Below are 14,880 nucleotides of genomic sequence, written 5' to 3'. Positions count from 1 at the left end.
CATATATTGTCTGTTGTGAACAATGTGCAGTGGACATGGGAGCACAGATATCTCTTTGAGGTATTGAGTTCATTTCCTTTGGATATATACCCAAGAGAGGGCTTACTGAATCATATAGTAGTTTTACTGAGGAAGTTCCATATTGCTTTACACAGTGGCCGCACCAACTTACATTCACACCAACAGTGTACAGGGATCCCCTTTTCTCCACATCCTTGCCAACACTTATCTTTTGTCTGTTAGTTTGTTTTTGATAATAGCCATCTGAACAGGTGTGAGATGATATCTCATTGTGGTTTTGATTTCTATTTTCCTGATGATTAGTGACGCTGAGCACCTTTTTAGGTACCTGCTGGCCATTTGTATGTCATCTCTGAAGAACGTCTATCAGGCCCTTTGCCCATTTTTTAACTGGGTTGTCTCTTTTGCTGTTTAGTTGTCAGAGTTCCTTATATATTTTGGATATTAACTCCTTATCAGATGTGTGGTTTGCAAATATTTTCTCCAATCCATAGATTACCTTTTCATTTTGTTGATGGTTTCCTTTGCTGTTTACGAGCTTTTTAGTTTGATGTAGTTCCTCTTGTTTATTGTTGCTTTTGTTGGCTAAGCTTTTGGTGTCATATCCAAAAATCATTACCAAGGCTAATGTCAAGAATTATTTTCCCTAATGTTTTCTTATAGGAGTTTTATGGTTTCAGGTCTTATGTTTCAGTCTTTAATCCATTTTCAGTTGGTTTTTGTGTACGGAGTAAGATAAGATAAGGGTCCCATTTCATTCTTTGACATGTGGATATCCAGTTTTCCTAGCACCATGTATTGAAGAGACTATCCTTTCCCCATTGTATATTCCTGGTGCCTTGGGTTTATTTCTGGGTTCTCTCTCCTATTCCATTGGTCTGTGTATCTCTTTTTATGCCAGTACCATACTGTTTTTGATTACTATAGTTTTGTAATATAGCTTGAAATCAGCAAGTGTGTTGCCTCTAGCTCTGTTCTTTTTTCTTACGATTGCTTGACTGTTGGGGGTCTTTTGTGGTTAGAATTGTTTTTTCTATTTCTGTGAAAGTCTAGCTTCTAAACTCTCCTGGGAGTGCTCTGGCAGTACAGGGGACAGGGTTGACAAGCTCAGCTGCATGTGGCAATACCAGTTACTGGATGAGTCTAGAGACTGTCGCTTCAAAGTCTGTTCCATGACTGCTTTACACGCAGGTGACGAGCTTCTGATTCTTGCTCAGTGTAACGATTTCTGACTCCCTTGAATAATATGGGTGGAACAGGAGTTGTGTTGAGGCAAAGCAGGTTTAGAGGGCATCTGGGGGGCATCAGGGCAGGGCTGGCTGCCTACCTCCCCTATCTGGAGGAGTCTAGGTACAGTTAGGGAATCCAGCGTTACCTGAAAACCCTGGCACGTTTCCTTAGGACATGAACTTATGATCATAGCCTCCTTTTGCTTTATTCTCCGTACATATTTAAATACCCTGGCAACTCTCATCCTTAGCGCTAGCTGTAATAACCAACTGCACTTCCTCTCTCAGAGCCTTTCTAATAATTAGCTTCTTTGTTCTGCTCTTTTAATCTAGCGGTAGGAGCTGGGAGCTGCCTGCTTAGGAATTTTTGCCTTAAGAGAGGAGCCTCTCCCCCTGATCCTACGCAGGCATTTTTGCTATGGCTGGAGTTGCCGAATCCAAGAAACAGAGACCTTTCACCTCCACCTGGGTCATGTGCTTTTGAAAGAGGGATGTGCTCACTCCTCCTCCCATCCCCTACTTCCTGTGCTCCCTGTTGAATTCATTTGACACGCAGTTGCCCAATGCAGTCGTACCTGACTAATTGGATTGTTTTTAAATTCTCCTCTGGATGAATTATGAGCTTTCTTGACTTTGGTCAGGCTGCCTGGAGTCAGTCCTAGCCTGGGCAGGTGCTGTGCCAACTTCCCGGGCATGTGCCTGTGTCGGCGTATTTTACTATTGACCCGTAGCTCTGCCTTGGAAATACCAAGCCTGGAGCTCTGGAGAAGGCACCGCCACTCCTCGTGTAGTTCTGAAAGGCTGCCTTTGTCCTGAGGAATGCCTGTCTCAATGAAGCCTGATAAATAGACAGCTCCTTTCTCCTGTAAATTAAAATGAAAGAACCTTGCCTGCTAGAAGTAACTTTACTTGTCTCTTCTCATCATCTTTATTCAAGCCTATTTAATGAATATCTATTTAAGACCTAAAATCTAGCAGCATGCCAGGCACTACAAAGGTGGGGGGGGGCGTAGAAGTAGAAGTTTGTGGTCCTTGTTCTTTAGGACCTAAGGCTTCTTGATGGACACAGACATATGTCCCTGAAACCATTAAGGAATATATAAAATGGACTTCAACGAAATGCCAAGTGTATGAGTTGCCTTCTCTGGTTGCCTTATGGGAGCAGAGCTTCCTTTTCCCCATGTTTTCCATAGATACACTTTCATTTCAGTCCCTTTAACATTTCTTTTTTGGTTCATTTGTTCATTTATTCACTCACTCATTCAGTGAGCACTGATTTAATGCTTACTCTTTGCCAGGCACTGTGCTAGACACTAGAAACAAGGAGGGGACTATAAGACATGGCTCTCAACCAGCTCACAGTCTTGTTGGAGAGAGAGAGAGAGAGAAGGAAATGATAATGCACAGTCGTAAATGCTGTGCTCAAGGCAGGGATAAAATGCCATGTGAAGTAGAAGACAGAAGAGTTAATTAGCTTCTAGGTTTGATTTTTACTGTCATAATTTGTCTTCTGTTGAGAAATAAATCTCAGTGTTCTTATCCTTCCACCGTTCAAATGGCTGATTAACCTTTTTTCTGCCAACCTGCACATCTTTTTAATTTTTTGAAATATCACTTTCTTCATTAGTCAACTGTGTATTCCTTTGCCTTTCATCTTATACAGTTGCTCCTTTTTTTATTGTGTTCTTGAAGCACTTTGTAGAGCTATAGAGCTGTTTTACTTAATTTTCCGTATGGAATTATCTACTCTAGCCTTCCATAAAGAATGGCTGACAACATGTGAGAGTTTTATCTATATGCGTAAATGTGTTTATTAGTCATATTTCTTTGGCCTCTTATAACTGCTTTGAGGTACTAATTCACCGTTGTCATTTCTGAATTCTTAAGTTTTTGGAAGATGTTACTTTTCCCCACTCTAGGCCAAACCGATGAATAGAGCACCGAAAACAGAAAACTTGAATAACGTAAAACAATATTCCTCTGGCTCTGTCCCTACCCACCACAGTAGAACTTTTATGCTGCTTTCCCTTGAAGCTTCTCCAAGTATTTCCGAGCACCCCTGGGAGGTGCCTCATGGGTTCTGAAGGCCACTTCCTCTTGAGTTCTGTATGTGGTGATGACCATTCCTAGCACTCAGCCTAGCCCTGGGGCCCAGAAAGTGCCCTGCTGGGGCCCTCAGACTGGGTCTCCCTGATGCTTACCAGAGTTGGGCCAGTTGGCACCCTACTGCGGTCATGCCGCTGGGCTACTGAGTGCTGTCTTGTTGTGCCACACTGGTGATGCACTGGCACCTCCGGGTGGCAACACCGTGCTGTGCCCTCCACCGAAGTGGTGAGACGTTTACTTGCGGCTTTGGGCTAGACCCCTTTCGTGAGCCCTGGGGCTGTGTTGTCTGCTGTGCTCTGAGGTCCTGAAATTTGGTCTTTTCCTAAGATGCAGACATGAGTGTATGAATGCCAGGCCCGAAAACGGAGTGACCAGCACTGTGCTCAGAACTGCTCTGCTCCGTGCCCAAGCCCTGTGAACTGGCTCAAGTCTAAGGACCCCACTCTCTCCCCGAAAGATACATTCACTTCCAGCAGGCCCTTTCGTCCACATTCCAGATGGTCTTCCAGCAGAGTGGCCCCTGAGGTCCTTCACCATGCCCAGGTAGGCTTAAATCCTCAGGTGAAGGGACCTTAGGCTCAAACTGGCACCTTTCAATATTTATAAAGCACTATAACCTTCTTACAGAAACAACTGGAGAAAAGAGGAAAGGAAAAATGATAACTCATGACTCATGATCTTGGCATCCTTGTTTTGTTAGCATTTTGGAGGGTTTTCATTAGCTCTCTTTCTCAGCATGTATCCTTTGCTTGATTATACTTGCTCTTCTTTTGCCACCCTCTGGTTGGAGTCCAGCTTCTCTGTGTGTTTGCCCCTCTGTGGGACTGTAAGTGGAGGATGGTGCAGAGAGCCTCACGCGCACTTCCGTTTCCTGCCAGAGAGCTCCAGCTACACTTTCTTCTTCTTCTCCCTCATTCCTGTCATCACTCTTCAGAGCCCATTGACATTTTTGTTGTTGTTGTTGTTGCGGTACGCAGGCCTCTCACTGTTGTGGCCTCTCCCGTTGCGGAGCACAGGCTCTGGACGCGCAGGCTCAGCGGCCATGGCTCACGGGCCCAGCCGCTCCGCGGCATGTGGGATCCTCCTGGACCGGGGCACGAACCCGTGTCCCCTGCATCGGCAGGTGGACTCTCAACCACTGCGCCACCAGGGAAGCCCCCACCCATTGACATTTGTTTACATTCCTTTCCCTTCTCTTCGTGATGCTCATCCCCGCACTGCTTTCTCCAGGTTCTTTCTCATTAGTTGCTCACCACCCTGAGCCACCTGTGTCCCATTTCCACCCTTATCTCTGCTGGTGACCTCATTGGGCTGATGTGTGGTGGGCCCACCAGCAATAAGGAAAATGCTTCTTTACACAATTGCTATGAGAGGAGAAAGTCTAGGGTGGGGCTGGAGATTGTATCGGGAGCAGTGTGTCCCTACCTCTGCCCTGGCCAAAGCAGCGTGGGGAAGTGCCGCTGATGGGGGCATGTTGATGACACCTATGAAATTTATTTTCAGTGCCTAGACGATCACTGGACCATTTACTTCTAGAGTTTGACTCTTGGTGACCTGCATTTTAATCTCAGCCCTGCCCCTAATTCCCACTCTATACTTTAGGCAGGTCACTTAACCTTTGTGCTTTGATTTATTCCTCTGCCAAATGGGAATATTAAAATTTGTCCTATCAACCTCACAAGTGTATTTGCAGATAGCATGACAAGACTTTTGTAATTCTAGGAGTATAATTGACCCTTGCACGGCACGGCTTCGAACTGCATTGGTCCACTTGTATGTGGATGTTTTCCTGTAGTAAATACTACAGTACTACATAACCTGCGGTTGGTTGAATCTGTAGAGGCAGAACGGTGGATACAGAGGAACTACAGATACAGGGGGCTGATTGTAAGTTATATGTGGATTTTCAACTGTGCAGAGGGCCAAAGCCCCTAACCCCTTTGTTGTTCAGGGTTCAGCTGTACTACGGAATGTAAAAGAAAATACTTACATTCAGTAAGAGAGGTGTAGGCATTATACTAATAGTATTGTAATATAAGAACTGACTCTGGAACCGGGTAGCCTGGGTTCAAATCTTGACAGTACTGTTACTAGCTGTGTGACCTTGGGCTAGTTGCTTAGCTTCTCTGTGCCTTGGTTTCCTCTGCTATAAATGTTAAAGCAGGGTAACCGTACTTTATGACCTTGTGGTTATGGTAGGATTAAATGAGTTAACATTATGTAGCATTTTTAAAGGAGGGCTTGGCACATTTATAAGTGTTATTATTGTGGGTACTGTTATCATTTATAGAGACACTCTATCATCAGATCTTTTCCTGCTGGTTAGAGAAGGGGCCCCAAGTGAGTGATTTAGAAGGGAGGAAGGGCATTCATGTTTATCTGGTGCCTGTTGTGTGATGATGGGCACAGCTGGTACTTCTGTGTGTCATCTCCTTAGATGAAGAAGCTGAGCCTCAGAGGACCAGTCTAGCAAGATCAAACTTTTTTGTCCAACTCCACATTGGTACTCTTTTCATTGTATCCTACCACTTCCCATTTTGGCCCTGACACGTCTGCTGTTGGCATCTGGGTCAACCAGCAGTGTGTTTGAATGAATATGGATGTCCTAATTATTGTTGGTGCCAAAGATGCAGAGTGAGTGTATGTGGCTGACTCACTGGTGCCAGAGCGAAGGGCACAGCCTCCCAGTTAACTCTATGAATGTAATTAAACATGCATGTACACTTTTCTCTTTTTCTTTTTCCCTATTATGTATATTTCTCTAATTAGATTGGCATCAGTTTTTAAAATTAACCTTTGGCTTCTCTGCTGCCTGGTTTATGACCATGATTGGAAATGACATTGCACCAGTTTCTGAGTTACAGCAGCTTCCTTCCTACCCATAGATACAGCGGTAGCAATAATAATAATGGCCTCCATGGATCAAGCATCTGGGAACTTTACATAGTCTCATTTTATTTCTCATAAATAACTGTGAGGGAGGCAATATTATCCCTCTTGTTAGATAGGAAGAAAGTGAGTCTCGGAGAGACTAACATCCTCAAGACGTCACAGCTGGAAGTGGCCAAGTTGGGATTTGAACCTGAGCCCTACCACTGCGTCCATCAGATAGATCAGTTCTACTTTTGACTTAGTTTGAGCTTCCAGGGAAGATTCTGTTTGAAACCGTGCGGAGACTTTAAACATTTGAAAACCACTGCTCTAGGAGCAAGAATCTTTGGCTGGGAGCCTGATGACCTGAGTTCTCGCTTGGGGTTGATGGGAAGTCACTTGTCCTTTACTGATCCTGTTTGCCTATCTATGAAAGTGGAGTCACGGGCTTCCCTGGTGGCGCAGTGGTTGAGAGCCCGCCTGCCGATGCAGGGGACACGGGTTCGTGCCCCGGTCCGGGAAGATCCCACATGCCGCGGAGCGGCTGGGCCCGTGAGCCATGGCCGCTGAGCCTGCGCGTCCGGAGCCCGTGCTCCGCAATGGGAGAGGCCACAACAGTGAGAGGCCCGCGTACCAGAAAAAAAAAAAAAAAAAAGAAAGTGGAGCCACACCATCAACCTCAAAAATGTCAGGCTAATAATGAATGCACTGCCGCGAGAGTGTTTTGAGCTTTCTTACCCACTTGAAATCAAGCCTCTCTGGTTGTGCCTTAAGCGATCACACTAAGAATTTCATAATAATGACGACAGGTGTGACTATTATCCCACTGTTGTTCATACTCCTACCACCACCCTGGGCCAGGTCCTGTAGGTGTCATTTTCCGGCAGGTCTTGTGAGAACATCTTCAGGATTGATTAGGTGCTCGATGGTCTCTGGGGGAGGTGATCACACACGTGGTTTGCTAGTTAGCAGGAGTACCTGTTTAAGACCAGTTTCCCTCACTGAATGGCCTCCTGACTCCAGCCTCCTGCTGTTCCTGGAATCTAGCCTCTCGGGGCGTGGGGCAGGTTGTCAGGAGTGTCCAGGCCAGCCTGCCCCCTCTAGCCCCATCCATTACCATCATGGGGTTGCTGCCACATGCTTCATCTGCGGGAGCACAGATGCAGTTCTGAGTATAGTGGCTCCCACTCTGCTTTTGCAGTTACTTTCAAATTTCTCTTCTCTGCCCTACCAGAGCATTTGCTGATGACTTGGCCTAAAACAGTTTTTCATGTACAGTTTTTGGAGTCTTACGACATACCCAGCGAGCCCGGGGCGGGGGGGAAGACCTCTTTTATAACAGCAGTATAGTGCGCAAGTGAGGTGTTGTGTCGTGCTTAACAGCTGGGTGGGGAGCATTCCAGTTACACCGTGTTATGAAGCGTGACTCCAGCATTTACCAGCTGTCTCTCACTGAGCAAGCTCCTCAGTCTTCCAGGTCCTACCTCTGTAATAGTCAAATGGGGGTGAGAACACCCACTTCACTACGTTGTTGGGATAGATGACATGAAGTATGGCCAGTATTCCAGCAGTGCCTGGTGCGTGGTAGATGCCTAGTAATATTAGCTGTTAGTAGCTAGCAGTTGTCTCTGGGGTTGGGGGCAGTCAGACGTAAACCCCAGAATTATTTGTTTAAGTGTTAGATAGGCTCCTGTTTTCATTTTCCTTTCATTCCATGGGCCCCAGGAATCTGGTCCTTCTGTCTGTCTGTCTGTCTCTCTCTCTCTCTCAACATCTGTCATCTATTACCTGTTCTTCTACCCAGGTGCTAGGGATCAGAGCCATGGCTCTTCATTTATCCTTCAGTCTCTGTGTCTCCTTCCTTTCTCCTCCTACCAGAAAATCTTTCCCTTTTTAAAGAGTCACTGTTGCTGGCATCATCAAGGAAACAGATGGGGCACAATAAGTGTTCTTTCGAATAACACCAGAGATAGTGTTAGATGTTAACCTTCAGAGTGGTTTGTTGCCCCTGGTGGGAAGGACTGAGCTCTAGGGAGAGTAGCCCTGAAAATGTTCAGCCCTCTAGGAAATTTCTTCTTGTAAGAATAACGGGGCGTTAAGTTTTAAGCTTTATTCTGTGATTCACTTGACTTACGCTATAATCATGCTGCTGCTTGAGGGAAGGATTGATGGCTTGGAAAAATGTTGCTTGTAACTTTACCTTTCAGAAGGCAGCTTCTATCTGCTTGTGCCCCTGAGAAAGAGTTAAACATCGACACATGAAGTGAAATAACTTCGGTTTTTACATATGGACATGAGGGGTGAGATACTGCAGGAACTGGGAAGTTTCTTCCTTCTTCATAACTACCTCCCTCACTTCTGTTCAGCTAGAATTGGAGGATCTGCTGTGTGCTATGCACAGATCAAAGTTGCTGCCACAGAAAGCCGCCATCTTAATGGGGGTTAGATGGACAAAGTACCAAGAGCACAGCTGCCCAGAGTGGGCGTTGAACCCACACCTCTAAGTGGTCTGGCCAAACTGATGGGAGTGCAGTTGCTAAAAATTAATTTTCTCATTTGTAAAATGGATAAATGGTGACCTGGACTTTGAAGGCACTTGTGGTATCTAGCGTTTCTAGGGCCAGTGTTGATTTGATTCCTGGGTTTTGTTGGATGGACAGAAGCTTCCCAGGTCCTCCTGTGTTGTCCTGGACGTTGATTGCCGTTTTGGCTCTAAATCTCACACTTTGGCAATGTCATCAAGCAAACCTGTTGTTTCCCTGTGGCCTCCTGTCCTTTTATATATGGATAGTTAATTGTTTTGCATATGCTCTCAGAACCGTTGGCTCAAATGGAAAAAGAAGTTGATATGATTCACTGTTTATTTAAATACAGGTAATATTATTAGATCTCGTTCCTCTGCTTTCAGATATCTTGAGGGGGAAAAACCTCAGAACAGCTTGATAAATCTCAGCCATGTCTGAAAAATAAAATTCCTCTGAATGTTACCTCTACACAACAGCAAATACATCCAAGTTACGGGGAGTTTGCTGTGATTGCAAAGCGGACCAACCTTCTGTGAAGCCAGTTGGTAATGGCTCTCAAATTTTTAAATGTACCTCCCCCATTGGCAGAGTAGCTCTGCTCCCAGGAATTGAGCCCATAGAAACTCACACAAGTACCCAAAATATATGTGAAAGAAAATGTTTGCTGAAATGTGGTATAAATTGTAATTAGTAGATTGAATAAATGGTGGCTTTTAAACTACATTTAAATTAAATGCTGTGGAGGAGCTTCTAAAATGATCAGATAGAACTATATGTACTGACATGAACCAAAGCATGTAATCTGTTGACTGAAGAATCAGTTTGTAGAGCAGCATGTATATTACAGTCCTACATGCGTTAGCTTACATGGATTGGAAGATGTAGCTCAGTTTTTTCCAGTTTTACTGAGAAATAAGTGACACACATCACTTATTATGAGTCTTATTATAATGAGTCTAATAATGAGTTTCATTGTCACTATAAGTTTAAGACATATAGCATGCTGGTTCGATTTACATATATTGTGAAATGATTACCAGAGAAGGTTTGGTTAACCTTCATCTTCTCATAGCTACAATAAAAAGAAAAGAAAGAAGAAAAGAATAAAGGAAAAAAATTTCTCCTTGTTCTGAGAACTCTTAGAATTTACTCTCTGAACAGCTTTCCTACGTATCATACAGCAGCGTTAGCTGTAGTCGTCATGCTGTACCTCACAGCCCTAGTACTTGTGTATCTTATAACTGGAAGTTTGTACCTTTGAACACCTTCCTCCAAGTCACCATTTTGATATGTTTATGAGATAATGAGTCATCCAGAATTTGTTGATCTGGGCTCAACAAACTGATTCGTGATCAGGGCTCTGTTTAAAAAAAAAACAAAAAACTCCCCCCCGCCCAAAGACCAAACCCTTTAAACACTACTTTTAACACATTTCGAGGTGGTGGTTAGGCTTATTGCATGGTGTTACCCTATTTAGGAATTCCCTTTGAAGTCCTGCTGATTTTCTTTCTTTGTTTTGTCTTTCTCCTTTCTCGATTACAACTAGAATCTCTTGCTGGGGAAAAAAATATCCAAATGGTTTAGAAGAAAATCAAGTCATACTCTCATACTCCCTCTCTAGAGAGTTTACCACCGTTAACCCTTTGGGTAATCTTTCAATTCCTTTTTGTTTTTTAAGCACATTACACGCACACACACACACACACACACACACACACAGATTAAGAGCACGGTCTCTGGGTTCAAAGCCTGACGCCACAGCTCTCACTGGCTTTTTTTTTTTTTTAAGATGTTGGGTAGGAGTTTATTAATTAATTAATTTATCTTTGCTGTGTTGGGTCTTTGTTTCTGTGCGAGGGCTTTCACTAGTTGTGGCAAGCGGGGGCCACTCACTATCTCGGCCTCTCTCGTTGCGGAGCACAGGCTCCAGACGCGCAGGCTCAGTAGTTGTGGCTCACGGGCCTAGTTGCTCTGCGGCATGTGGGATCCTCCCAAACCAGGGCTCGAACCCGTGTCCCCTGCATTAGCAGGCAGACTCTCAACCACTGCGCCACCAGGGAAGCCGCATTATTTGGTTTTTAAGGTGGTTAAACTTTATAGAAATGGGGCCTGAGAATGGAACCCTGGGAGCCAAGAAAAGTGTAAAGTAAAAAAATATATGTCGTGTTGGATGCATGTAACAACGCTTCTGATAAAGAGCTTTGCTTTAATCAATAAAAAAATAAAATTAAAATTGAAGAATTGTACTGAACAAGAAGACAGAGGAGATGCTGTGGACCCATTCCTTGAACCTGATTTTATCTAGAAATACTTCGGCACAAGGTGAGAAAGAGAGAGGGAGGTTAGGACAAGAACCGTCTGTTTTGTTGTTGCCAGGGGACTTGGCTAGAGTCTCCCCATGGTTTTGTCTAACATTGATGGCATTTCCAGGATGGAGCACAAGTCCAGAGTGACACTGCCTTATCAGAGGGAGCCCAGGGGTGGGCGTTGGTGGGGGGGGGGTTGGGAGGGGTGTAGGGCTCACGCATAATGAGCAAAACAGGTGGTAAATGCAGGGCCCTGGGCAGTATAGTTAACAGGGAAGAAGTGAGCTTCCGAAAAAGAAGCATCTCAGTAACCATGAGGCTCTGAGTAGTTTTCCTCTTGGAAATGATTCTCTTTCCAATGATAGACCTGAGATCAAGAAGCCTGGAAAATGATGCCTACTACTCTTCCACCACCAGTATTTCAGATACTTCTCACTGCAGTCAAACGATTTAATTCTGCCTTCTCGTGAGCCGGCGGTGATAAATATCAACTCAAATTTCCCTGACCAGGGCCCTCCTGGGTAGGTTAGGAGGTCACTCCCCTGATTTGTTATTCATTAGTTTATGGTAGCTCTGCGCTTCCCTGAAGGCCTGGACCATTGTCATAGCACAGACCGTGGCTAGTCATGGGCAAGTGTGCCTTCTGAGTCTCCCTTTCTTCCTCACTCTTACGTGCTTCCTGTTGACCAGGGCTCCAGCCACAACAGCAGGTGCTCTGGCCCAGCTGTACCTCTAAGAGCACCACTTACCTTCCCAGCCTGTAATCTGGGTACAGTAGTACCTGCAGTTTCTCCCTCTTAAGGTAGGTTGTGTAAAGATAAGGTGAGTCAGTGCTTGTGGGAATCCTTTTTATACATTATGGATTGGTTAACTTATGCCCTCCCTTTTCCAAAGAGGATTAAAGTATCTACAGAGGCTTCATTAATCATCAAAGTTGTCACAGGGAGATCAGCTCTGTGCTTTGTGACCACCTAGAGGGGTGGCATAAGGAGGGTGAGAGGGAGATGCAAGAGGGAGGAGATGTGGGGATATATGTATATGTATAGCTGATTCACTTTGTTATAAAGCAGAAACTAACACACCATTGTAAAGCAATTATACTCCAATAAAGATGTTAAAAAAATAATCAAAGTTGTCCCACATTCCATTAAGCTAACTAATCTAGGTTAAGGCTGTCAGTTTGCTAACTTCTGCTGTTCTGTTTACTTAAAAGGGGTGAAAGTTTCAGAACCGCATTTCAAGGAAGCTTGTGAATTCCTCCTGTTCTCTGCCTTTGCTGTTGGCACGATCCTTGGATTACCAATGGCACTCACCAGGACACAATAGATCCAATAGTCACCTCTAATTTAGCCACGGAATACTGACAGCTCAGGTTATTTTTTTCATAAAAATGAAATTATTTAAGTAAACTAAATTTATTTTCTGTTCAGAAACAAGGAATATTATAGAGGAAATGGGGAACTCAAGCTAAAATATTTTTGCTTGTGTTCAACATTCATTTAAGAAAAGTTATCGGGCACCTGCTATAGCGCCAGACCCTGGGGACTCTGCAGTGAACGAAAGAGACACAGTCCTTGCACTCATGGGCTTGAATTGTGAGTGGGGATCTAAATACCACACTAAATATTATAGCAATAGTGTGAATTTGCAAATTGCGATAAGTGCCATGAAGAAATAGTAAGCGGTGTGAGGGCATTGAGAAGGCTTTTGTGTGGAAGCTCTGTTGAAGCCATTGCTAACTTTAAATTGTTGTTTTTCTATATATTTACTTTCACCTGTAGGCTGATTCAGCTCACTTTCCCTCCTTTGGGCTATATTTCTTCCTAAGATCTGCTTCTCGTTAGAGAACAAGTGATAAATACGCCCATTAGCACTTTTGTGTCTTTCTAAGCTAGTGTTACCCTCAGGGAGCTCTTAAATTCCCCCCTCTTTAGTAGCCCTTTGATGACAGGCCTTGGACTCCGCTCTTAACTCTTCTTTCTCCAGTGTGCCAGGAGCTCTTTTCTCCCCAGAGGGCCAATTTGTCTGGGGTGGGGGAGGGGATGGGCGAGCAGGGCTGAATAAATGGGCCTTGGGCTTCCCTGGTGGTGCAGTGGTTGAGAGTCTGCCTGCTGATGCAGGGGACACGGGTTCGTGCCCCGGTCCGGGAAGATCCCACATGGCGTGGAGCGGCTGGGCCCGTGAGCCATGGCCGCTGAGCCTGCGCGTCCGGAGGCTGTGCTCCGCGACGGGAGAGGCCACAACAGTGAGAGGCCTGCGTACAGAAAAAAAAAAAAAAAAAAAGAGTTTGTAATCTCTTAATCTCCCTACTGTTTGAAATTGCACCATTCATTTCCCTTTGGGTTGCGAGCTTAAATAAAGAAAAAGCATCCTGGACAGTAATGAATACATGATTATAGAAAATGTGTTTAAAATTTTTTTTAGCTTAAATACCATCCATAATTCCGGCATTCAGAGTTAACACTGTTAACATTCAGGGAGTGTATTCTTCCAGTTTTTTTTCCCCTTTGCATTTGTTATTTAATGTATCCATTTCTATATATAAAATATAATCATAACTTACTTTTTTCTGCATTTTATGCATGAGAGCTTTTTAGTATTTAAGAGGGCCATGTTAACATTTCTTGGTGAACTTTTTTTTAAATTTATTTTTTATTCAAGTATAGTTGAATTACAGTGTTGTGTTAATTACTGCTGTATAGCAAAGTGACTCCGTTACACACACACAAACACACACACATACATTCTTTTTCATGTTCTTTTCCATTATGGTTTATCACAGGGTGTTGAATATAGTTCCCTGTGCTATACAGTAGGACCTTGTTGTTTATCCATTCTGTATATACCAGTTTGTATCTGCTGATCCCAGACTCCACTCCTACCCTCTCCCACCCCACCACCCCCTTGGCAACCACCAGTCTATCTATGTCCCAGATTCTGTTTCTGCTTCATAGATAGGTTTGTTTGTGTCATATATTAGATTCCACATATAAGTGATGTCATATGGTATTTGTCTTTCTCTTTCTGACTTACTTCAGTTAGTATGATAATCTCTAGTTGTACCCATGTTGCTGCAAATGGCATTATTTTGTTCTTTTTTATGGCTGAATGGTATTCCATTATATATATGTACCACCTCTTCTTTATCCATTCATCTGTCAGTGGACAGTTAGGCTGTTTCCATGCCTTGGCTAGTGAACAGTGCTGCTATGAACATAGGGGTGCATGTATCTTTTTGGATTATAGTTTTGTCTGGATATATGCCCAGCAATGGGATTGTTGGATCATATGGTAATTCTATTTTTAGTTTTCTGAGGAAACTCCATACTGTTTTCCACAATGGCTGCACCAACTTACATTCCCTCTTGGTGAACTTTTTGTTCATGTTCAAAATTCTCTCTTCCAAACACACAGAAGTAATTTTTAAAAACTCATAAATGAATTCATAATCAGGAGGAAACTTTTTTGGATCAGGAATGGAGAAAAGTGGGGGTCAATGGCTCAGACTTCAAAACCTGCCCTAGAAAAGGGTTTTAGCTACCTTGCACATGGCAGGAGACCAGAACCAGACTCCTGTATGAAGCTGGGGTTAGGGCCATGCTCCTTGCCAGTGGACTAGAGCCTGATCATTCACAGTGGTCCTTAGTGATGGGTAGCTTTCCTTTGGCCCAGGAAGGAAACAGAGGTAAGTATGAGAATAGGACCCAGGACTGTGCAGCACACAGATGGTATCCAGCATTTTGTTGTCCCTAAACGGAGAAATCCTAAAAGCCCACCTTCAAAGCTTGTTCAGAGTTGCCTATCATTTAGGGTGAGGTTTAT

The 14,880-nt window shown here is 44.0% G+C and overlaps 1 protein-coding gene across 3 annotated transcripts in view; it reads left to right on the top strand.

Moving 5' to 3' along the window:
- Positions 1-14,880, top strand: part of LOC111170409 (carboxyl-terminal PDZ ligand of neuronal nitric oxide synthase protein) — a 307,338-nt gene that overhangs the window by 136,297 nt on the left and 156,161 nt on the right. The window lies entirely within an intron of this gene.

This window comes from Delphinapterus leucas, chromosome 1 (assembly GCF_059928025.1).
Source record: "Delphinapterus leucas isolate spDelLeu-1000000601 "Yukka" chromosome 1, BTC_Dleu_Yukka2, whole genome shotgun sequence".
Classification (NCBI taxonomy): domain Eukaryota; kingdom Metazoa; phylum Chordata; class Mammalia; order Artiodactyla; family Monodontidae; genus Delphinapterus; species Delphinapterus leucas.
This window is presented reverse-complemented; position numbering and strand designations above follow the sequence as displayed.